Below are 25,546 nucleotides of genomic sequence, written 5' to 3'. Positions count from 1 at the left end.
GTACAGCAACTATACTCCAATTAAAAAAAAAAAAAACAACAGTTTCTGCCATTTAAAGGGAAAAGGCTGAATACATCACCTTTTGTAATTATACATTTAATGACTGAGTTGCCCTCTGGGCTAACTGCCCCATGAAAGCAGGTATCTCTGTCTTGTCTTTCCAGCACTGTATTCCCAGTGTGTAAAACAGTATTTGACACATAGTAGGCACTCAATAAAATGTGTTAGCTGGATATGCAAATAAATCTGTCGATGAGGTGGCAGCCAAGCTGCATAACTCACAAGCATCTATATTGTGGCTGACTATGTCAGCTTTGGGTCTTCTCTAGTGGCTCAGTGGTAAAGAACTCCCTTGCCAATGCAGGAGACACAGGTTTGATTCCTGGGGCAGGATCCTTGAGAAGGAAATGGCTACCTACTCCAGTATTCTTGCCTAGGAAATCCCATAGACAGAGGAGCTTGGAGGGCTACAGTCCATGGGGTCACAAGAGTTAGACACGATTGAGCACTAAACAGCAACAATAAATGTTGGCTTTGAGCAACAGGAAAAGTCTTGTGTGGGATCCGAAGGACAAGTATAGTCACATGCACTTGGAAATCGTTTGTTCTGACTGAGCTCAGCTTATTTCTGGTTTTTCATTGCAGGTTTAAACAATGAAAGAACACATTATATATCAGAAGCTTTATGGAACCATTCTCATGTCGAGTTTTATCTTTCTCTCAGGTAAGAAAATGTATTCTTATTAACCCTTTTAATATCTCATGGACAGTAGGTTATAGAAATAAAGTATTTGAAAAATTGTTGGGTTGCCTCTTAATGGCTTCCTGTTAGTTCATATGGCTAGAGGACAAGTTGGAGCTTCAGCAAGTGAATCCACTCACTCAGGATTACCTGTGATAGATGGAGAACTGGCCTCAAGTAGACAATAGCTTGGACTACTGCTGTCTTTGACATTTCTTAATGAAACTCTGAAATGCCATTTGGGGGCCAATCAGCACTTAACTGAAGCTTTGGTTTTACTTTTAGACTGTTTTCTTTTATGCATAATGCTTTATTTAAAGCTCCCTGGAGCATTATGATATCATCTTCCTATCGCTATTATATACATATATAGCAACAATCGTAGAAAACACATGGGAAAGCTGAGGTGTGATGAAAGCTGGTCACTGATTCATGGTGAGGAACATGTATCTGATCTGGGAGGCCCAACCCTTGACTGGACTGTGATCAAAACAAAGACAGATTCTGTCTTTGTTTCTATTCTGCAGCAAATAGATGATTGAGAAAGTTGAACTGCAGTAGCTGGTAATTTGGAAACTTGAGAATGAGATCGTTTTGGAAGACTGCAATGTCATCCATGTTAAGTGAATTCAGTAAGATAACATTGCTCATTTAGCACATCAGTCTTTAGCTAAAAGGCCATACATGCCAATGAGTGACAATTCCTTGATGAAATATACTTCGGGTTTAATTGGAATGGCCCTCAGATTTGAGAGCTGATCTTCTGGAAAAATACCAAATCATCATCACCATCAGCAACAAACACTGACTGTGTGCAGGGCCTGATGGGAAATTCTGTTTCTTATAATGAAGCTTGAAATTGGATCTAGGGGTCACAGTGGCAACTCTGTCGCCTGGCCTTGACTACTTGCTAAGATGTTGACTTATCTTTTCCCAGTTTCCTCAAAGGCAGGATGTTTGTCCTGTTTCTTTATCCAAAGCATCCAACATAGGTCTTGACACACAGCTGAGGCAGTCAGTACATATTTGTTGATTTAATAAATTAATGCAGTTTGAAATTATAAAACTTTGAACACCTGTACAGTGGTGGTGTGTGTGTGACACAAACTCTAAGTGGATTTTGTGTGTGTGGTGGGTAAAGAGGGATCTGGGAATAGAGGGACCTAGAAGTCTTTAGTGAAGTCATGGAAGAAAAAGTTGAAGATTAAAATGCGTTTTGTGAGGAATGTCATTGATCAATAAAAATTACAATAGATGAATTGATTTTAAGCCTTAAAATTAATGAATCAAGACAATGTTTCTTTTAGGTTCAGTTCAGTTGCTCAGTCGTGTCTGACCCTTTGCACCCCATGAACCACAGCACGCTAGGCCTCCCTGTCCATCACCAACTCCCGGAGTCCACCCAAATCCATGTCCGTTGTGTCGGTGATGCCATCGAACCATCTCATCCTCTGTCGTCCCCTTCTCCTCCTGCCCTCAATCTTTCCCAGCATCAGGGTCTTTTCAAATGACTTAGCTCTCCGCACCAGGTGGCCAAAATATTGGAGTTTCAGCTTCAACATCAGTCCCTCCAATGAACACCCAGGACTAATCTCCTTTAGGATGGACTGCTTGGATCTCCTTGCAGTCCAAGGGACTCTCAAGAGTCTTCTCCAACACCACAGTTCAAAGCATCAATTCTTCTGCACATAGCTTTCTTTATAGTTCAACTCTCACATCCATACATGACTACTGAAAAAACCATAGCCTTGACTAGATGGACCTTTGTTGGCAAAGTAATGTCTCTGCTTTTGAATATGCTGTCTAGGTTGGTCATAACTTTCCTTCCAAGGAGCAAGCGTCTTTTAATTTCATGGCTGCAATCACCATCTGCAGTGATTTTGGAGCCCAAGAAAATAAAGTCTGCCACTGTTTCCCCATCTATTTGCCATGAGGTGATGGGACCGGATGCCATGATCTTAGTTTTCTGAATGTTGAGCTTTAAGCCAACTTTTTCACTCTCCTCTTCCACTTTCATCAAGAGGCTCTTTAGTTCCTCTTCACTTTCTGCCATAAGGGTGGTGTCATCTGCATATCTGAGGTGATTGATATTTCTCCCGGCAATCTTGATTCCAGCTTGTGCTTCTTCCAGCCCAGCGTTTCTCATGATGTACTCTGCATAGAAGTTAAATAAGCAGGGTGACAATATACAGCCTTGATGTACTCCTTTTCCTATTTGGAACCAGTCTGTTGTTCCATGTCCTGTTCTAACTGTTGCTTCCTGACCTGTATACAGGTTTCTCAAGAAGTAGATCAGGTGGTCTGGTATTCCCATCCTTTTCAGAATTTTCCACAGTTTATTGTGACCCACACAGTCAAAGGCTTTGGCATAGTCAATAAAGCAGAAATAGATGTTTTTCTGGAACTCTCTTGCTTTTTCAGTGATCCAGCGGATGTTGGCAATTCAATGTCTGGTTCCTCTGCCTTTTCTAAAACCAGCTTGAACACCTGGAAGTTCACAGTTCACGTATTGCTGAAGCCTGGCTTGGAGAATTTTGAGCGTTACTTTACTAGCGTGTGAGATGAGTGCAATTGTGCAGTAGTTTGAGCATTCTTTGTCATTACCTTTCTTTGGGATTAGAATGAAAACTGATCTTTTCCAGTCCTGTGGCCACTGCTGAGTTTTCCAACTTTGCTGGCATATTGAGTGCAACACTTTCACAGCATCATCTTTCAGGATTTGAAATAGCTCAACTGGAATTCCATCACTTCCACTAGCTTTGTTCGTAGTGATGCTTTCTAAGGCCCACCTGACTTAACATTCCAGCATGTCTGACTCTACACCTTAGTGATTATGTGGGTTGTGAAGATCTTTTTTGTATAGTTCTTCTGTGTATTCTTGCCACATCTTCTTAATATCTTCTGCTTCTGTTAGGTCCATACCATTTCTGTCCTTTATCGAGCCCATCTTTGCATGAAATGTTCCCTTGGTATCTCTAATTTTCTTGAAGAGATCTCTAGTCTTTCCCATCCTATGTTTTCCTCTATTTCTTTGTATTGATCACTGAGGAAGGCTTTCTAATCTCTCCTTGCTATTCTTTGGAACTCTGCATTCAGATGCTTATATCTTTCCTTTTCTCCTTTGCTTTTTGCTTCTCTTCTATTTGCAGCTATTTGTAAGGCCTCCTCAGACAGCTATTTTGCTGTTTTGCATTTCTTTTTCTTGGGGATGGTCTTGCTCCCTGTCTCCTGTACAATGTCACAAATGTCTGTCCATAGTTCATCAGGCACTCTGTGTATCAGGTCTAGTCCCTTAAATCTATTTCTCAATTCCACTGTATAGTCATAAGGGATTTGATTTAGGTCATACCTGAATGGTCTAGTGGTTTTCCCCACTTTCTTCAATTTCAGTCTGAATTTGGCAATAAGGAGTTCACGATCTGAGCCACAGTCAGCTCCCGGTCTTGTTTTTGCTGACTGTATAGAGCTTCTCCATCTTTGGCTGCAATGGATATAATCAATCTGATTTCGGTATTGACCATCTGGTGATGTCCATGTGTAGAGTCTTCTCCTGTGTTGTTGGAAGAGGGTGTTTGCTATGACCAGTGCAGTCTCTTGGCAAAAGTCTATTAGCTTTTGCCCTGCTTCATTCTGTACTCCAAGGCCAAATTTGCCTGTTACTCCAGGTGTTTCTTTTAGGTTATCCAACAATTAGTTTTCATTGTCCTTCAATTGGTGAGAAATTCATCATTTTTCCTGGAAAAAAAAATTGGTTCTTGAAACAGTCCCCATTGGACTTCAGATGAGTCTCCAGCTTCCCAACTATAAGGGTCTGCGTGGGAGACAGAGTGAGGTCAAGCCTAGATCGGGCAGAAGGTGATTCAGATGCCATCGTTGGATGAGGCCAGAGTACAGAGGAAAACCATGTCCATGGAAAGAATATCAAGGGTCAAGAAGAAGAAACCAAATCTGTCATAAGGCCTAAACGGTGAGAGCAGCACCAGCAAGGAGCCGGTGAAGACTGAGGTCAGGAACTGAATAGCTGCAGGATGGAGGGGAAGGGGAAAGAGAAGGGAAAGAATAAAGCATAAATAGCTGCTGGGCTCCCTGCTTTTTAAAAACAATTTTTTATTTTTTTAAAATTGGAGTATAATTGCTTTACAATGTTGTATTAGTTTGTGCTGTACAATGAAGTGAATCAGCCATAAGTATACATCTATCCCCTCCCTCCTGAACCTCCCTCCCACCATCCCCTATCCCACCCTTCTAGGTCAACACAGCTGAGCTCCCTGTGCTGTCCAGCTGTTTCCCAGTGGCTATCTATTTGCAGGGCAGGAATAGAGACGCAGACACAGGGAACGGACTCGTGGATCCCAGCTTTTACTTTTGCTCTTTGATAGCCTATTCTCAACAGAGCAATCAGAGACCTCCTTTAAGGTACTAAGTCAGTCGCTCTTTTACTCAAAATTTGTCAGTACATCTCCATCACAATTAGGATACTCTGTAATTAGCCCTAAAAAGCACTGCATGGTCTGGTTTCCCAGTGCCTCTTGGGCCTCATTTCCTACCACACTTCCTCTCTCTCACTCCAGACACACCTTCCTAGTCCTCGAGTGTGGCAGGCACAGTCCCATCTCAAGACCTTTGCACATACTATTACCCATGTCTGGGTCGCTCTTATTTCACATCTTTGTGACCCTAGCTCTTTTTTATCCCCTAGGACTAAAGTGACTCTTCTTCACAGAGGTTGTCCTTAACTATCTGATTGAATGTAGACATTCCTGACCCCCCCCCCCCATTTTCTAGCTCATCAGCCTTTTAATTTCCTTCAGAGCACAGTTCAGAGTTCGTAATTCTTCTCTTGTTGAGTGACTGCCTCTCTCTCTCTGGAATGTTAAGGCCAGGGACCTGGTGTGGACATGTGTTCACTCTATCACTGTATTCCAATACTGCCACACGATCAGGGCTCAATGACCATCATTGTTCAGTAAATGATGTTCCAGGATGCTTTTGGCTTTATGAATAAGAACATCTATTTTGTTGAGTGAGACATGGCCTTGGATGCAAGATTTGAAGGGACAATCTCATTACCTTTGTGAAGGTGATTCCTCTGCCTCCTATTCCAAGAACTCTTGGCAAGCCACATACATGATCTGGAGGAGAGGCCATGTTGGATAACTCTGTGACTGGACTGGTGAGAGAAATGAGGCTCAAAGTTGGGTGCTTCTATATACAGAAGATCTGTTTTTTTCATTTTTGTTTTTACATTTGTAGGGGGCAAATTTATTCATTGATGGTAGGAATTTTTTTTTTTATATGTAAAGTTCCAGGTTAGTATACCATCTGTTTTAATTAGTTAAAATTTATTGAAGTATAATTGATTTACAATATTATACTAGTTTCAGCTGTACAGCATAGTGACAATATTTTTACAGATTATAATCCACTCAAAGTTATTACAAGATAATGACTAGAATTGCCTGTGCTGTATAATATAACCTTGTAGCTTATTTTGTACATAATAACATGTAATTCTTAATCCCCTACTCCTATATTATCCCTTCCTCCACTTCTTATTTATTTCCTATATCTGTGAGTCTGTTTTGCATATACATTCATTTGTGTTACTTTTTAGAGTCCATGTATAAATGATATCATACTGTATCTCTCTCTGTCTGACTTATTTCACTAAACATAATATTCTCTAGGTCCATCTGAGTTGCTGCAAGTGGCTGAATTGCATTCTTTTTATGGATGCATAATATTCCATTGTGTGTATATGTGTGTGTATATATAAATCTTTTAAAAATGTTAATACTTATATAAAATATTATTGTCAATAATATAAAAATATTAGTAATACCAACATTGTCAGGATACCTTTGCCTTATTAAGCTGTATCAGTATTAAGGTTCAGTTTGGAAATAGTACAATAAGTAGCACATCTTCTTTATCTGTTCATCTGTCAGCGGACACTTCGGTTCCTTCCATATTTTGGCTTTGTGAATAGTGCTACTTTGATCACTGGTGCATGTATCTTTTCTAATCAGTGTTTTCATTTTTTCCAAATATATACTAGATGGTGGAATTGCTGGGTCATATGGTAACTCTATTTTTAGTTTTTTGAGGAGCTCCACACTGTTTTCCATAGTGACTGCAGCAATTTGCAATCTCACAAACAGTGTACAAGGGTTTATCTAAAGAATAGTTGGTTACTCACAAGACCAGAGAGAAGTATAGGCAGTGGATGGCAGTAGCCATCATCATGTGGATGGTTATCTATATGATGGCCACAGTGATGTGGGTAATGGAGCTCCCCAGTATAAAGCGTGTATCTACTATATCTACTTAGACAGCCAAGGCTGGTCTACTAAATTTTTCAACGCTCTTGGATATTCTTTTGCAAAGATTTGTGTACTAAGAGCCAGAAGAGCCCTTTTATGAGTAATGACTTTTCCTTCATTGAGGCAGGCATGGTATACACTTGGCAGAATGTTCACCTTCAGAATTGGCAGATTCTTTACAGGATTGGTACAGCCAATGACTCTAGGGAGCCCCTTCCCTCAAATCAGCTCTGATTTCTCTCCTTCCTTGGACAGGAGGTATTGCCAGGTGGTTAGCTGGGCTTTGAGCCTTATGCAGTATTATGAGTTGAACTCTATCCCTCCCACAATTCATATGTTGAAGTCTTAACCCTCAGCACCTGAGAATGTGACCATGTTTGGAAATAGGGTCATTACAAACGTAATTAGTACATTATTAAAAAGATGAAGTTACACTGTAGTAGTATGGACCCCTAATCCAATATGACTGGTGGTCCTTATACAAAGGGGACATTTGGACACAGATAGGCACACAAGAAGAAGGCCATGTGAGGATAAAGGCAGAAATTAGGGTGATGTAGCAGAAGCCACAGAACACCCCATATTGTCCATAAACCACCAGAAACTAGGAGGCCAGAAACAGATTTTTCCCTCAGGGGCCCCATAAGGAAACGACCCTGCCTACACTTTGACCTCAGACTTCTAGCCTCCGGAACTGTGAGACAATACATTTCTGTTGTTTGTGGTTCTTTGCTTACAGCTCCCTGGCAACTTATTCCACTCAGACACTCGGTCAGGGTCTCTGGATCAGAACTCTTGCATAAAGTAGAGGAAAGCAGGTTACTTTATAGGGGAGAAACAGAGACCAGGTCATGCCCACAGTGCCTGGCCAGGAAGGAACCCCATTTGTTCACTCCTCCTAAGATGGTGCAGAGCAGCGCTCCTGAAATCTCAGTCCCCTAACCTTTGAAACACTTTAACATTTCAAGGAGAATCTTTACCAAGAGATGACAGAAAAGCTAGTATAGAATATATCTGATGATTACTAATCCTGTCTTCAGGAAACAAAGGGATTTTGTTGAAAAAAAAAAAATCATTCTGATTATCTACCTCTTAGGGTTCTAATTTTTTGTGTGTGTGGCCACATGGCATGTAGGATCTTGCTCCCCAACCCAGGATCTAACCCGTGCCCCCTGCAGTGGAAGTGTGGATTCTCAGCCACTGGGCCACCAGGAAAGTCCCTAGAATTCTAAACTTTTTATTTACTGACTTTTACTTATTTTATTTTTTAAAATTTGTCTATCTATCTATCATCTATTTATTTTTGGCTGTGCTACTTGCAAGATCTTAATTCCTCGACCAGGGATTAAACCTGGGTCACACACAGCAGTGACAGGGCCAAGTCCTAACCACTGGTATGCCAAGGAATCCCCTCACTGACTTTTACAATGAATGTATTTGTTACTTTTGGGGTCTGATAGGGAGAGTGAACTCTCTCCTGATATTTTGCCAAAGATTTTCTAAAACAGAGGGCAGGGCGCACAAGTTCAGTTTGTAGTTCAGAATTTGTCATCCTATGCCAGATGCTTCACCCACATCGCTGATAACTTTTGCACAATGGACAGCCCTCCATCAACCCACTTGTTAGTCTCCAACTCAGTGGCCTAATACAGTGCACAACCATTATATATTCAGCATGTAGCAATAAAGGACCTACTATGTGCCAGCTGTTATGCTGGGCACTGGAAACTGGCAGTAGGGGCCAAGGCTCCAGTTATACTCCTGCCCTGAAAATCAGATAATAAAAAGCAGGAGGCTTCTGGGGCAAAGTGGCATTGTTTAATACTCAGTGAATTCAATTCTGCTTAAAAATTGCTTAAACTTGGCATCATCAGGCAAACGGCTTTGGAATTTAGCAAAAAACAAAATTACATACTGAGTAACAGACCTGGGGCATGAACTTGCTGTATCAATCTGCTAGAGTTTAAAAATGGTAGCTGATAGATAAAGACATCCTGAGAAAAGAAAAATACAAATCAATATCCCATATGAATTTTAATGCAAAAATTCTTTCTTTTAATTAATTAATTTATTTTAATTGGAGGCTAATTACTTTACAATATTGTAGTGGTTTTTGCCATACATTGACTTGAATCCGCCATGGGTGTACATGTGTTCCGTATCCTGAACCCTGCACCCACCTCCCTCCCCATCTCATCCCTCAGGGTCATCCCAGTGCTCCGGCCCTGAGCACCCTGTCTCAGATGCAAAAATTCTTAACAAAATACTAACAGACAAAATCCAGTAGCATATTAAGAGGATTATCTACCCTGACCAAGTAGAATTTATGTCAGGAATGCAAAGGTGGTTCAACATATAAAAATTAATGTGTCAATACAATACACTGCATGAATAGATTGAAGGGGAAAGACACATGATCATATTAATTGATGTAGAAAAAGTATTTGACAAAATCCAACACCTTTTCATGATAAAAGGATTCAACACACTAGAAATAGGACATAACTTCCTCAACTTGTAAAGGGTATCTATGAAAACCCCATAGTGAACATCATATTTAATGGTGAAAAACTGAAAGCTTTTCCTCTAGATGAGGAACAAGACTAGAATATCCATTTTCACCACTTCTATTCAATATTATACTGGAAGTTCTAGTCAAAGTAATTGGGCAAGAAAAAGAAATAAGACATCCAAACTGGAAAGAAAAAGTAAAACTATATTCACAGATAATAAAATCTTACATAAAGAACATCCTCAGGAATAAAAAAAAAAAAGGATATTTAAGTTAGCAAACAAATTCAGCAAAGTTGCAGGATACAATATCAACATATACAAATTAGCGGTATTTCTATGCACCAGCAATGAGCATCTGAAATGAAATTAGGAAAACAATTTTGTTTACAATACTATCTAAAAGAATAAAATGCCTAGGAATAAATGTAACCAAGTAGGTGAAAGATTTCTATACTTAAACCACAAACATTGCTAAAATAAAGAAGACCTAAATAAATGGAAAAGCTCCCATGTTTATAGATTTAATATTAAGATAGCAATATACCGCAAAGAGATCTCTAGATTCAATGCAAACCCTATCAAAATTCCAATGCCCTTTTTTACAAATATGGAATAACTGATCCCACAATTCATATGGAATTGCAAGGAACACTGAATAGGCAACAAACCCTTGAAAAAGAACAAAATTAGAAGACTCATACCTCCTGATTTAAAAACTTACTACAAAGCTACAATGATCAAAACAATACATTATTGGCATAAGGATAGACATGGATTAATGGAACAGAATTAGAGTCCAGAAAGAAACCCATATACGTCTGGTCAATTAATTACTTTTTCCTCATTGAATGGTCTCAAGGGTACCAAGACCATTCAATGAGGAAAAGTAATCTTCAACAAAAAGTGATGGGAAAACTGGATATATAAACATATATCCATTGTATACATAAAAATACATGTAAACACAGGTAAAAGAATGAAGTTCACACCATATAAAAAATTAACACAGATGAAAGAGCTAAATATAAGAACTACAACTATAAAATTTTTATTAGAAAGCATAGAGGTAAATCATCATGACCCTGAAGTAGATTTGACAGTAGATTTTTAGAAATGACGCCAAAAGAACAAGAACAAAAGAAAAATAGGTAAATTATACCTCATCAAAATTAAAATCTTTAGTGCATCAAAAGACATTAGCAAGAAAGTTAAAAGACAGCCTACAGAGACTTCCCTGGCAGTTCAGTGGTTGCTGTACTGGTTCAGTTGCCCAGTTGTGTTTGACTCTTGGCAATCCCATGGACTGTAGCCCTTCAGGCTCCTCTATCCATGGAATTCTCCAGGCAAGAATACTGGAGTGGGTTGCCATGTCCTCCTCCAGGGGATCTTCCTAACCCAGGAATCAAACCTGCATCTCTTGCATCTCCTGCATTGGCAGGCAGATTCTTTACCTCTAGCACCATCTGGGAAGCCCCTGGTAGTTCTGTGGTTAGGACTCTGCAATTTTGTTGCTGGGGACATGAGTTCTATCCCTGGTTGGGGAACTAAGATCCTGCATGCCACATGGCATGGCCAAAAAAGAAAAGAAAAAGAAAAAAACAGTCTACAGAAGGGGAAATATATGCAGGTCATATATTTCAACATATTTCATAAGGTCCTAGTACACAGAATACATTAAGAGTGCTTATAACTCAACAACAAAAAGACAATCCAGTTTAAAAAATGGGCAAAGGACTTCAATAGACTTTTCACCAAAGAAGATATGTAAATAGCCAACAAACACATGAAAAGATGGTCAATATCATTAGTTGTTCAGTTCAGTTCAGTCGCTCAGTTGTGTCCGACTCTTTGCGACCCCATGAATCGCAGCACGCCAAGCCTCCCTGTCCATCACCAACTCCTGGAGTTCACTCAGACTCACGTCCATCGAGTCGGTAATGCCATCCAGCCAACTCATCCTCTGTTGTCCCCTTCTCCTGCCCCAATCCCTCCCAGCATCAGAGTCTTTTCCATTGAGTCAACTCTTCGCATGAGGTGGCCAAAGTACTGGAGTTTCAGCTTTAGCATCATTCCTTTGAAAGAAATCCCAGGACTGATCTCCTTCAGAATGGACTGGTTGGATCTCCTTGCAGTCCAAGGGACTCTCAAGAGTCTTCTCCAACACCACAGTTCCAAAGCATCAATTCTTCGGTGCTCAGCTTTCTTCACAGTCCAACTCTCACATCCATACATGACCACTGGAAAAACCATAGCCTTGACTAGCCGGACCTTTGTTGGCAAAGTAATGTCTCTGCTTTTGAATATGCTATCTAGGTTGGACATAACTTTCCTTCCAAGGAGTAAGCATCTTTTAATTTCATGGCTGCAGTCACCATCTGCAGTGATTTTGGAGCCCAAAAAGATAAAGTCTGACACTGTTTCCACTGTTTCCCCATCTATTTCCCATGAAGTGATGGGACCAGATGCCATGATCTTAGTTTTCTGAATGTTGAGCTTTAAGCCAACTTTTTCACTCTCCACTTTCACTTTCATCAAGAGGCTTTTTAGTTCCTCTTCACTTTCTGCCATAAGGGTGGTGTCATCTGCATATCTGAGGTGATTGATATTTCTCCTGGTAATCTTGATTCCAGCTTGTGCTTCTTCCAGCCCAGCGTATCTCATGATGTACTCTGCATAGAAGTTAAATAAGCAGGGTGACAATATACAGCCTTGACGTACTCCTTTTCCTATTTGGAACCAGTCTGTTGTTCCACGTCCAGTTCTAACTGTTGCTTCCTGACCTGCATACAGATTTCTCAAGAGGCAGGTCAGGTGGTCTGGTATTCCCAATTCTTTAGGGAAATGCAAATCAAACTCACAATGAGATGCCACGGACACCCTGTAGGATGGCTATAATATTTCTTAAACCCCAGAAAACAATGGTCGGCAAGGAGGTAAAGAAGTTGGAACCCTCATAGATTGCTGCTGGAAAACAGTTTGGCTGTTACTCAGTAAGTTAAACATAAAATTACTCTATGACCCACTCCTAGGTATACCACAAAAGCAATGAAAACATGTTCAAGCACAACAAATAGCATGAATGTTCATAGCAGCACTATTCATAATAGCCAAAAGGTAGAAACAACCCAAATATCCATTAATGGATGAATGAATTTTTGAAATGTGGTATACCCATGCAATGGAATATTATTCAGCCATATAAAAGAATGAAGTACTGACACATGCTGTGACATGGATGAACCTTTAAGACGTTATGCTAAGTGAAATAAGCCAGACACAAAAAGGCACATTGTATGATTTCATTTGTATGAAATGTCGAGAATAAGCAAATCCACAGAGACAAAAGGCAGATTAGTGGTTGCCAGGGGCCAGGCTGAGGAGAGCGACTGCTTAATTGGTACAGGGTTTCCTTTGGGAGTGATGAAAATGTTCTGGAAATAGATAATGGAGATGTTTGTACACCATTGTGAATGTATTAAATGTCACTGAATTGTATACTTTGAGTAAAATGGTGAATTTTATGTTATATATGTTTTATCAATACAGATACAGTTACTCCTGGTGGCTGTAACTTTGTCATTGAAATAAGGTTTACGATAGGGTTTTCCTAACATGGAGAACACATATGTCATAATGTTAAGTGAGGAAAGCAGGGCACCACATTTTTCACACAATATGTTCTCAGTAACATAGACCATGTATGGAACAAAGCAAATATTGTAAAATGTTTACAATGGTTGTTTCTGGTGGTGGGACTCTGGCTGACTTTGTTATCTTTTTACTTTCTAATACTTTCCATTTTTTTCTTTTAAAAAACATGTACAGTATTACTTTTATAATGGGAAAAAAAAACACTTCTTTTTCTAAAATTGGAGAAACAATAAATGTAATTTAAAATAAAAGGAAACAGAGGGTAGAGGCAAAGAGACACAGAGGAGCCAAATCAAGAGAGAACACACTTCAGGGGAGCAATCATGCAATTTGAACTTGAAAATTGCCAGGGAACAGATGGCAGCATCCAAGCAGACATCTGCAGTGCATAGTTTAATCATATGCAAAAACACAAGTGGCTGTGAAGCAGGCCCTGGAGAGGCCCGGCAGAGAACGCTGGTTGGCTGGCCAAACAGAAGGACAAAGCCCCTGTCCCGCCTCATCACAGCCTGGCCTCCTTGGAGCCCTGCTTGGGGCCTGGAGGCTACAGAAAGGGCTCAGCGTGGATGCGCTTGCATGTGTGAGGGCGCGAAAGAGCTGGTGGGAGAAGAGACCTCTGATAATGATGATGGCAAACAGGGCAAACAGGGCTGACATTTATATGGGGCTTTACAGTTTACCAACTTTCTCACATATGTGACCGAAGCGTTAGTTATTGCCTAATTTGTTACTTATTGCATCTACTTTCATGACATCCCTGCAAGGTAGGTCAATATTCCTCCTGTTTTACCATGGAGGAACGAGGCATAGAGAAGTGATGTTAGTTTATTTAACATTCATATAGTGCTCACTATGTGCCAGATACTGTCTTAAAAGCTTTCACGTGGGAGAGGGATAAATTAGGAATTTAGGATTAACATGTACACACTACTATATACACACTATTATATACAGCATGCTGCTGCTGCTGCTAAGTCACTTCAGTCGTGTCCGACTCTGTGCGACCCCATAGACAGCAGCCCACCAGGCTCCCCCGTCCCTGGGATTCTCCAGGCAAGAACACTGGAGTGGGTTATATACAGCATAGATAACCATGTATCATAGGAAATTATATTTAATATCTTATAATAACCTATAATGGAAAAAAAATCTGGAAAAGAATGTGTGTGTGTATATATGGGCTTCCCTGGTAGCTCAGACAGTAAAGCATCTGCCTGCAATGTGGGAGACCTGGGTTTGATCCCTGGGTCGGGAAGACCCCCTGGAGAAAGACATGGCAACCCACTCCAGTATTCTTGCCTGGAAAATTCCATGGATGGAGGAGCCTGGTAGGCCACAGTCCATGGGATCACAAAGAGTTGGATACGACTGATCAACTTCACTGGTTCACTGGTATATATATATATATCTGAATCCCTTTGCTGAGCACCTGAGACTAAACAACCTTGTAAATCAACTATACTTTAATAGAAAATTTTAAAATATTTAAATGCTTTTACCTGCATTCATTTCCCATGTTCATGCAGCTAGGGAAGGGTTAAAACTGGGGCCTGAATCTGGCCTTTATGGATTTCACTACACCACACTTCTGCTCAAAGTAGCTCAGATGGTAAAGATTCTGCCTGCAATGCAGGAGACCCGGCTTCGATCCCTGGGTTGGCAAGATTCCCTAGAGAAGGGAATGGCAACCCACTCCAGTATTGTTGACGGGAGAATTCCATGGACAGAGGAGCCTGGCGGGCTACAGTCCATGGGGATGCAAACAGTTGGACATGACTGAGGGACTAACACACACACAAGCAGAAGTTACCGCTATCTGCAGGACCCCAAGTATGGCCACAAGTGGTTTCTATCTATCTATCATTTATCCATACATCCACCTTTTTTCTGATTAGAAATATAATGCCTTATTTATAAAGATTGTAAACATTACTGAAATAAATAACATAGAAAGTAAAAATCCCCCTAAACCCTCAAACCTAAAGATACTCAATTCTTACCTGTTTGGTATATATTCTTTCAGATTTTTTTCTAGTGTTTGCCAGCACACACATTTTTATCTTATTTTTGAAATAGGATCTGGCACATAGATAATACTTTCTGCCATTTATGTAACTCCTATTTCACATAATAGTAAACTTTGGAAATCTCTCCACGACTCTATACATCTACTTTGTTTTATGACTCCATTGTATACAGATAACAATTAACTAGTCACTTCTTGGAGAAGGCAATGGCACCCCACTCCAGTACTCTTGCCTGGAAAATCCCATGGATGGAGGAGCCTGGTAGGCTGCAGTCCATAGGGTCACGAAGAGTCGGACACGACTGAGCAACTTCACTTTCACTTTCATGCATTGGAGAAGGAAATGGCAACCCACTCCAGTGTTCTCGCCTGGAGAATCCCAGGGACGGGGGAGCCTGCTGGGCTGCCGTCTATGGGGTCGCACAAAGTTGAACACAACTGAAGCGACTTAGCAGCAGCAGTAGTTACTTCTTGATAGACATAGAGATTTTCCTATTTTTTTCTCAGTTACAAACAATGCTGCCATAAATATCCTTGTTCAGTTCAGTTCAGTCTCTCAGTCGTGTCCGACTCTTTGCGACCCCATGGACTTCAGCATGCCAGGTCTCCCTGTCCATCAACAACTCCCGGAGCTTACTCAAATTCATGTCCATTGACTCGGTGATCCATCCAACCATCTCATCCTCTGTCGTCCCCTTCTCCTCCTGCCTTCAATCTTTCCCAGCATCAGGGTCTTTTCAAATGAGTCAATTCTTCACATTAGGTGGCCAAAGCATTGGAGTTTCAGCTTTAGCATCAGTCTTTCCAATGAATATTCAGGACTGATTTCCTTTAGGATGGACTGGTTGGATCTCCTTACAGTCCAAGGGACTCTTAAGAGTCTTCTCCAACACCACAGTTCAAAAGCATCAATTCTTTGGCATTCAGCTTTCTTTATGGTCCAACTCTCACATCCATACATGACCACTGGAAAAACCATAGCTCTGACTAGACAGACCTTTGTTGGCAAAGTAATGTTTCTGCTTTTTAATATGCTGTCTAGACTGGTCATAGCTTTTCTTCCAAGGAGCAAGTGTCTTTTAATTTAATGGCTGCAGTAACCATGTGCAATGATTTTGGAGCCACCCAAAATAAAATCTGTCACTGTTTCCATTGTTTCCCCATCTCTTTGCCATGAAGTGATGGGACTGGATGCCATGATCTTAGTTTTCTCAGATCATGTTGAGTTTTAAACCAACTCTTTCACTCTCCTCTTTCACTTTCATCAAGAGGCTCTTTAGTTCTTCTTCACTTTCTGCCATAAGGGTGGTGTCATCTGCATATCTGAGGTTATTGATATTTCTCCCGGCAATCTTGATTCCAGCTTGTGCTTCATCTAGCCCAGCATTTCTCATGATGTACTCTGTATATAAGTTAAATAAGCAGGGTGACAATATACAGCCTTGACGTACTCCTTTTCCTATTTGGAACCAGTCTGTTGTTCCATGTCCAGTTCTAACGTTCCTTCTTGACCTGTATACAGATTTCTCAAGAGGCAGGTCAGGTGGTCTGATATTCCCATCTCTTGAAGAACTTTTCACAGTTTGTTGTGATCCACACAGTCAAAGGCTTTGGCATAGTCAATAAAGCAGAAGTTTTTCTGGAACTCTCTTGCTTTTTTGATGATCCAGAGGATGTTGGCAAGTTGATCTCTGGTTCCTGTGCGTTTTCTAAGTCCAGCTTGAACATCTGGAAGTTTACAGTTTATGTACTGTTGAAGCCTGGCTTCGAGTATTTTGAGCATTATTTTGCTAGCATGTGAGGTGAGTGCAATCAAGCGGTAGTTTGAGCATTCTTTGGCATTGCTTCTCTTTGGGATTGGAATGAAAACTGACCTTTTTCAGCCTTGTGGCCATTGCTGAGTTTTCCAGATTTGCTAGCATATTGAGTGCAGCACTTTCACAGCATCATCTTTTAGGATTTGAAATAGCTCAACTGGAATTCCATCACTTCCACTAGCTTTGTTCATAGTGATGCTTCTTAAGGCCCACTTGACTTCGCATTCCAGGATGTCTGGCTCTAGGTGAGTGATCACAACATCGTGATTATCTGGGTCATGAAGACCTTTTTTGTATAGTTCTGGATATTCTTGCCACTTTTTCTTAATAGCTTCTGCTTCTGTTAGGTCCATACCATTTCTGTCCTTTATTCTGTCCTTCATAGATTCTGCCAAATTGCCTGCCAAAAGACTGGACCAATGCACATGTCCTTCAGTAATGTTTGAGAACACACATCATCTCACTTAATCCTCAATCAATCTTGTAAGGCTGATAGGTAGGAGACTCATTTGGTGGTGACCTTGGGTTATGCATTCATGCAACTTTGTGCTCCTAAATTCTCATTTTACTGAAGCAAACATTGATGCATTGGGAGGTTAGGTTACTTGCTCAAAGTGACCTACCTTAAGAATGTCAGAGCTGGGATTCCAACCCAGGTCGTCTGATTCCAGAGTCAGTGGTAACCAGGTCCATGGCCATCTTGAGCCTCTTAAAGCTGCTGCAGCCCTCTTAGTGAGGAAATGGTAGGAGGGAATCAGGTTGCACTCCGGGCAGTGCCACTGCACCCCTCCTGAATGCAAACAGAAGCCTTGCAGCTCCAGTGTTGTCCATACTTCAGGCCCCTGTCAGTGCCTCAGTGAGAAGACATCTCCAGAGGCAGAATAAATCAGGTAATTTGGATCAGCAAAAGGCATTGGAGAAATAAATTGCTGTTGCAATGTGAATATAATAAGGCAGTTAGGTAGATGGAAATGGTTATCTTTTGATTGTATGAGTGAGTATTACGTGCAGCAAATTTTAAGTCCAAGCTGCCTTTTCTTGGCCTCTTCCCGCCACTAGCCACACACTTCTAACTGCCCCCTCCCCCAAATTGTTCAGTTGGTGTGTGCTGTGGCCTCTGGGAACACTAATCTAACTTTTCATACTATCCCAGGCTAAATATAATTAGGAAGAAGCTCTTCTGCCAAAATAAAGTCAATGTCAAATAGAGGTGATTTTTTTTTAATATCTACTCTTTTGGCTTATGCACACCAATATTGACTCATAATAGTCTTGTACAATCTGGATTTGACTCTATGGCTGCTGCTGCTGCTGCTAAGTCACTTCAGTCGTGTCCGACTCTGTGCAACCCCATAGACGGCAGCCCAGCAGGCTCCCCTGTCCCTGGGATTCTCCAGGCAAGAACACTGGAGTGGGTTGCCATTTCCTTCTCCAATGCATGAAAGTGAAAAGTGAAAGGGAAGTCGCTCAGTCGTGTCTGACTCTTCGCGACCCCATGGACTGCAGCCTACCAGGCTCCAACATCCATGGGATTTTCCAGGCAACAGTACTGGAGTGGGGTGCCATTGCCTTCTCTGGACTCTATGGCTAAGGAAGATGTTAAAATTGATTTTTTTTGTTACTGAAATTTCATTTGTTTTCTCTTTTCCCTTCCCCCAAATGTGGACAGATTCACTCTCACTGAAAGGAAAAAGGCTGGATTTTTATGGCAAAGCTGATACATATGGCAAAGCCTGACCAACAATATTCCTGGACTAAGTCAATTCACAGTAGGCCTTGACCTGCGATTTGTGAGTGTCAAATCAAGTGATTGGATGGCTTTCTCCTACATTACTAATAATACTTTCCTGGGCAGAGAAGACATAGAACTTGAACTCTCAGGAGATCATCAGCAGGTAATTGTGTACAACTTTGGCAAGACCTTTCACATTCGTTACCACCTGATTCCATTTCAGTGGCACACAGTATGGTTGGTATGGAATGGTGTAAAAGGCAGATTAGAGCTATTCCTGAATAAGAAAAGGATACTGGTAATTATGGATCAACCACAAAACTTAGCGCCTAATGGGACTCTGGTTCTAGGACATTTTCTCAAGAAAGGCAATGACCAGGTTCAAGGCCTGGTTCTTAGGTTCACCAGCAGCTTGTACTACTTTCAACTCTGGGACCACATCCTGGGAAATGAAGAGTTTATGAAGTGTCTGAGAAGAAATGTGTTTAATTGGGAAAAAGATGTTTGGCTCGTCAACAAGATCATTCCAACTGTTGATGTGAAACTGCGCTGCTGTGAGTAACTGATGAATGGTCTTTCTTAGCAAGGATACTGACGGTACAGAACTCTTCTGTTCGCTACTCTAAGCAACCCACTCCTCGGCTCAGGTTCTGTCTTCCTCAGAGGGGCCTAAGGTTGCCACGATTTTGTCATTTTTCTTTTAACTTAGAGCAAATATTATTTTCTGTCTTGTATTTTGATATGATTTCAAACTTACAGAAAAATCTCAAGAATAGGACAAAAAATTTCTATATATTCTCTACCCAGGTTCACTGACTGTTCCAATTTCCTCATATGTTTTATCTTTCTCCCTCTCACTCTCCTTATTTTCCCCCACTCCATACACACATTCTCTCTCACACCCACAACCACACCCACACCCACACACACACACACATACACACAAATTATTTCTTAATAATTTGAGATTAAGTTGCAGATATAAGACTTCATTTCAATCCCTTAATATCTCAGTGTGTAATTCCCTGAAAATAAGGAAATTCTCTTACAGAACCACAGTACAGTGGTCAAAATCAGGAAGTTTTACATTGATAAAATACTAATATCTAATTCATAGTTCATATTCAAATTTATCCAATTGTCCTAATAATTTCTTGTGTTTTACTTGGTCCAGGATCCAATTCAGATCATGCATTTGATTTAGTTATGAGTCTTTATAGATTCTATCTGAAACAGATCCTTTGTCTTTCCCTGCCTTTCATGATGCCAGTTGGTCTCATTACTGCTGATGGTAACTTTAATCAATTATTCTGATAATGACTGTTAGATTTCTCCACTGCAAAGTTACTATTTTTTTCCTTTGTAATTAAGTAATTTCCTGGGAGATATTTGGAAACTATGTCAATATCCTGTTCTTATTAAACTTTCACCCAGTAGTTTTATATCTATTGATGATTCATGCCTCAATCACTTATTATTATAATGACTACAAAATGATGATTTTTAGAACTCCATCATTTTCCCATATTTATTAGTTAATATTCTATTGTGAGGAAGAGTGTCTTCTTCTTCCACATTTACTTGTTTATTCTTCTGATTGTTTGTATGTTTATATCAGCATGAACTCATGGACTCTTAGTTTATTCAATGGGTTACAATCTGTTGCTATCATTTATTTTCATGCTCAGATTGGCCCAGATTTGGCCAGTGGGAGTCCTTCAGTCTGGCTCTTGTGTCCTTTTGACATATTCCCATTATTTTTTGAGTACTTCCTTAGCTTCTAGCACAATACTAGTGTTACAGGCTCATCTTGTACTTTTCCACTCAGCCCAAGACTCAGCCATTTTACCAAAGAATCCCAGTCCCTTTTAGTGGGAAACAGTATTGGTATACCAATTAATTTTTCTTTTGAAAGCAGTAATGATGTGGGAGAACCATCTAAAAGTAAACTCTTGTAAGAAAATTGGGTTTTTTGAATTACACATGTATTTCTTTCCATTTTTAAGGAGGAAATTTAAGATCGTTTTTCTCTGAATGTCCCCACTTCTCAAATCCAATCTTCTCCATCATTGTCAGCAGCAGCCAAAGCGTGGGTGAAGTCATTGATAACAGCATCCAGGTAGAATTTTTTCTCATTTCCTGAAATGTTTATTTGTTCTTAGAGGAATATTATTTATTGTTCTTATGGATTTGGGAGGGAGTAGAGAGGGATTCGGAGAAGGCGATGGCACCCCACTCCAGTACTCTTGCCTGGAAAACCCCATGGACGGAGGAGCCTGGTAGGCTGCAGTCCATGGGGTCGTGAAGAGTTGGACACGACTGAGCGACTTCCCTTTCGCTTTTCACTTTCATGCATTGGAGAAGGAAATGGCAACCCACTCCAGTGTTCTTGCCTGGAGAATCCCAGGGACGGGGGAGCCTGGTGGGCTGCCGTCTCTGGGGTCGCACAGAGTCGGACATGACTGAAGCGACTTAGCAGCAGCAGAGAGGGATTAGGGGCTATATCCATGCCTTATAGGGCTCTTACTGACTCTGGAGATAGATTCTCACCAGTGGTCTGAATGCTGTTTGAGATAATGGCAGCGGCACATTTCGGAAGCTTTCTGTATTTCTTTGAGCTCAGACTAATGCAAAGGAACAGGAGAGCTATTCCTTTGAGCTACTACCTGAAGGCATTTGGTTTTTCTCTGTTGTGAAGGCTAGAAAATGAAAGCGAAAAGTCCAGGCTGGCTCTGCTTACAAAAACTGAGCTAGGAACTAGTAGGTTAAGCCTGAACAGCTCACTCAAAGCAGTTTCAAGTAACTTTATCTTTGATGGAAGGAACCAGAAGTATGGCTCTATTAAATCCATATACTTCGTGGTGGTCTTTGAAAGCCTAATCTGGCCAGTGAATGGCAATGGTCTTTCCTACACTTTGCTGGTAAATGACTAAATCTAACTGAAGTGTTAAAGTGTTAGATGGCCCTTATTCATTTTGCTCTTTTGTACACTTTTTAATGTACAATCTATCCTCTTGTTCTCATTAAGTCCTGGTGGACATAATATACAAATAATCCAATACAATGAACAAGCAAAAGAAAACACAACCGAAAATAACAGTAAAAGGAGTAGGAAAAAAAAAGAAAATGTTATTTTTATTATTCTGGTGTCTTCAAATGTTCTTTTCAAACCTTAGACCAGGGGTTTCTAACCTGAGGTTCAGAACAGCTTTGACGGGTGAGCAAAACCCTTGAGATGGTATGCACCATGCTAAAAACGTAAGGTGAATTTTTTTCCCCCGAGGACAGTCTGTAGTTTTCATCATATTCTAAAATAGCATAATTGCTGCCTTTTACTGAGTCCTTGCTGTGTGCCAGGCACTTTATGTTTGAGGAAAGAGAGGCTCTGAGAGTTTAAATAAATTGCTGAAGGTCACCCATCAAATAAGTAGTGGAGCAGGGATTTGAACAAAGATCTGTACTGTTGCAAAGCCATTCTTTTCACCCTCCATGGCTTGCAGGACTACCTCAAAGGAGTCTGTGGCCCCCCAAAATGTTATGAGACACTGTCTTAGAAGCTTCCTTTGAAGTGAATTGCTGCTGCTGCTGCTAACCCACCTGGTTATCAGCTACGATCACTGCCTGCTCCCCACCGAAGGAACTATAACACCACAGAATTTCTTCTACCTCCATGCTGCCGTCTGACATCTGGGAAAAAGAGGGCAATTATCTGAATAAATAGGAGTGGTTACTACATGTCTAGCTTCAGCTTTTGCCTAATAAATTGTTATTTATGTTCCATAGAAATATTATGACCTTTCAAAAATAAATTATAATGAGCACATTACTAGGTTATAATTCTCAATAAATCTATTTACTCATAAATTATATATGTATATATTTATATATTCATGAGAACAAGGCTTTGGGGGAACGTTTGCTGAAAACCATGAACACTACCTGAGTTTAATAAACAAGTATTCATTGTAGTTGTGGATATCTCAGAAATAAACAAGGGGTTTATTTTAATAAAGGTGTTTATTATTTAATAAGAATCAAGGCAAAGGTGCTAATCATTAGTAATTCCATTTTAGAGTAGTTTTAAAGCATCTCTTTATTTAAAAATGTTATAAATGCAATCCATATTGTTGTGAATAAAATAAACTCAAATAATACAGAAGTACATAAAGTATATAGTAAAACCTACCCTGCATCCTCTCCACAGAGGTGTCATTTTTCTTTTAGAATTTTTTTCCTGTGGATTTATAATGTGTGTATGTTTGCACGGGTGTAATGTGTGTGTATAGTTTAAAAAACAAAAATAATATTCGCATATGTACACATAGTTTTACAATTAGATTTGTTTTAGCTTAATATGATGGACACATGTTTAGTAATATACCCACCTCATTCGTTTTGGGGTTTCATATTAATATATCCATTGTACTACAATTTATTTGACTAACTCACCATCAGTGGGAATTTAAATTGCTTCTAACTCTGCAGTTACAAATAACGCTACAATGAATTTTCTTGTACACACATCTTGGTATACATGGGCTTGTAATTTCATAGGACACATGATTAAAAGTACAATTTCAAGACAAAAGGATATAAGCTTTTATAGTTTAAATTGATTTACCATTTTTGCTAGTTATTTTATTAATTTAACTATTCATTAAAATTTATTCAGTTTTTAAATTAAAAGTAATGACATGCATGGCTAAAATTCAAACAATGCAGAAAGATATAAAGTGAAAGTCTCCTTCCACTTCAATCCCTTAGCCCAAGTGCTTCTCCCTAAAAGTAATGATTAATTTTTTTAAATATCCTTGCAGAAACAGTTTAAAACTGTGTTTCAGTGTAAATATTCTTCATTTTTCTCTTTCACATTTGAGATCATGACCATAAGCATAGTCCTCTGTATTTTTTTTTTTTTACATTTTATAGTATATTTTGGAGATATTTCAATATCAGAAAATATAGGGCTTTCTGATTATATAGAATAGAGCTATGGTATAATTTATTCAATGAGTTCCCTTTGAAGGACTTTTAAGTTGTTTCCAGGCTTTAGATATGACAAAAGTCTAATGTATTTTTAAAAGGAATGGATGGTGACCAAAATTTCTTGAAGTGACAATTAGGGACTGATCACAAACTAAAATTCTTCTCTAGGTATGTTGAGCATAATTGCCTAATCTCAGCTCAGACACGTGATCCAACAAAGATTTGTTGTGACTTGGGAATGTATGAAGGTGAGGAGTCTTCCTAAAGGTATGTAGATTAAATCACTCACTTAATGCATTTGAAAAATCCCTTCTTGGAAAAGAATAAAGTGACATGAACTGAGTCAGTTCTGCAAAATCTACCCTGTATCAAAGCATAAGGTCGTTGTGTGCATGAAGCTGTTGATTTGCTGAGATTTATGAAATTAATCCATGGAATTCTCCAGCAAGAATACTGGAGTGTGTAGCCATTTCCTTCTCCAGAGGATCTTCCCGACCTGGGGATCGAACCCAAATCTCCTGCATTGCAGGGAGATTCTTTACTGTTTGGGCCACCAGGGAAGCCCATTAATTAATCTAATGCTCCAGCTGTTTTGAATTACTTTATGAACTAACCATTCTTAAAATATGCACTGATTGATTTTATAGTTTACATACTATCTAAGACATTTGTCTGGCCCACTATTAAGCCTTCTGTCCAATTATCAGTTCTGATAGGATGCTCTGATGGGCTCTTCTAGCTAAAATGAGATTTGGTTTTGCCCCTGTACATCAATTCTCTGTGTGATACTCATTTTTCATCATGAATGATAAGCAAGGGCTGTTTGAAGTTCGTTCAAACCTCCTTATTTGTATTCTCCTGTACAGGGTGACATTCGTCTATGGATTCAGAGATGGAAACTTCTAGCCTCTCTCTCTCTCTATTGCAGGATTCATTTTTTGTGTCCTTGCCTGGAAACTGAATACAGACACCATTTTGAAAACAATTTTTTTCCCCTCATCATCTTAAAGATGCTCATTTTGTATTTTTTCTACCCCATAGGCAGATGTGTCTGTGACAGTTTCTGGTCACCATTATCTCTCACAAATCTAATAAACACACTCTGAATTATATTTCCAGAGGTCGTGATTGAAAGAAAAATCAGATGTGAAATGTGGTCTAGAAAAATGCAAAGATTTAATATGAGGTGATATACCCAAATCACAAGCAGATTTTGGTACCTTATCAAATGTTCTACTTAATATTCTGTTGGCAGGTACATCCGCAACAAAATGCCTCATGAATATTCAGCTACTCCATACCTCTGTCCTCTAGCTCCCAATGGTTACAATAATACAATTTGGTCCAAAGTGAAGGAGCAAATGGCAATTAAGTCCACAGGCCCCTATGAATTAGTATGGATTATCACCACTTTAAAATACACAGACAGCAAAACTCATGCAGGTCATTTGCACAAGTGATCTCTTGTTCACAAAAGGTGAATGAGATGAAACACGTTCGTAAGCCCTTCAAAGATGGAGGCCACTCTCCATGGCTTCTGTGGTCTCTCCAGTACAAACGGACATTCATTTACTGTTCAACTGCCTGCAGGGTGTGGACTTTTGGATTTGCTCCTTTTAATGACTTTTCACTGAGATAACTGTAGGTTCACGTGCAGCTGGAGATCCCTTGTACACTTTGCCCAGTTTCCCCCAATTGTAACGTTTTTGCAAAGCTATGACGTAACAACCGGAATATTGACCTAGACACAATCCA

General features: G+C 39.9%; 1 pseudogene; it reads left to right on the top strand.

Moving 5' to 3' along the window:
* Positions 1–654: 654 nt before the first annotated feature.
* LOC138986473 (adhesion G-protein coupled receptor G4-like) overlaps positions 655–25,546 on the top strand; it is a 49,253-nt pseudogene continuing 24,361 nt past the window's right edge.

The sequence above is a fragment of the Bos mutus genome, chromosome X (genome assembly GCF_027580195.1).
Source record: "Bos mutus isolate GX-2022 chromosome X, NWIPB_WYAK_1.1, whole genome shotgun sequence".
In the NCBI taxonomy this organism is placed as follows: Eukaryota; Metazoa; Chordata; class Mammalia; order Artiodactyla; family Bovidae; genus Bos; species Bos mutus.
Note: the sequence above shows the minus strand (reverse complement) of the source record. Positions and strands in the feature narration are given on the sequence as shown.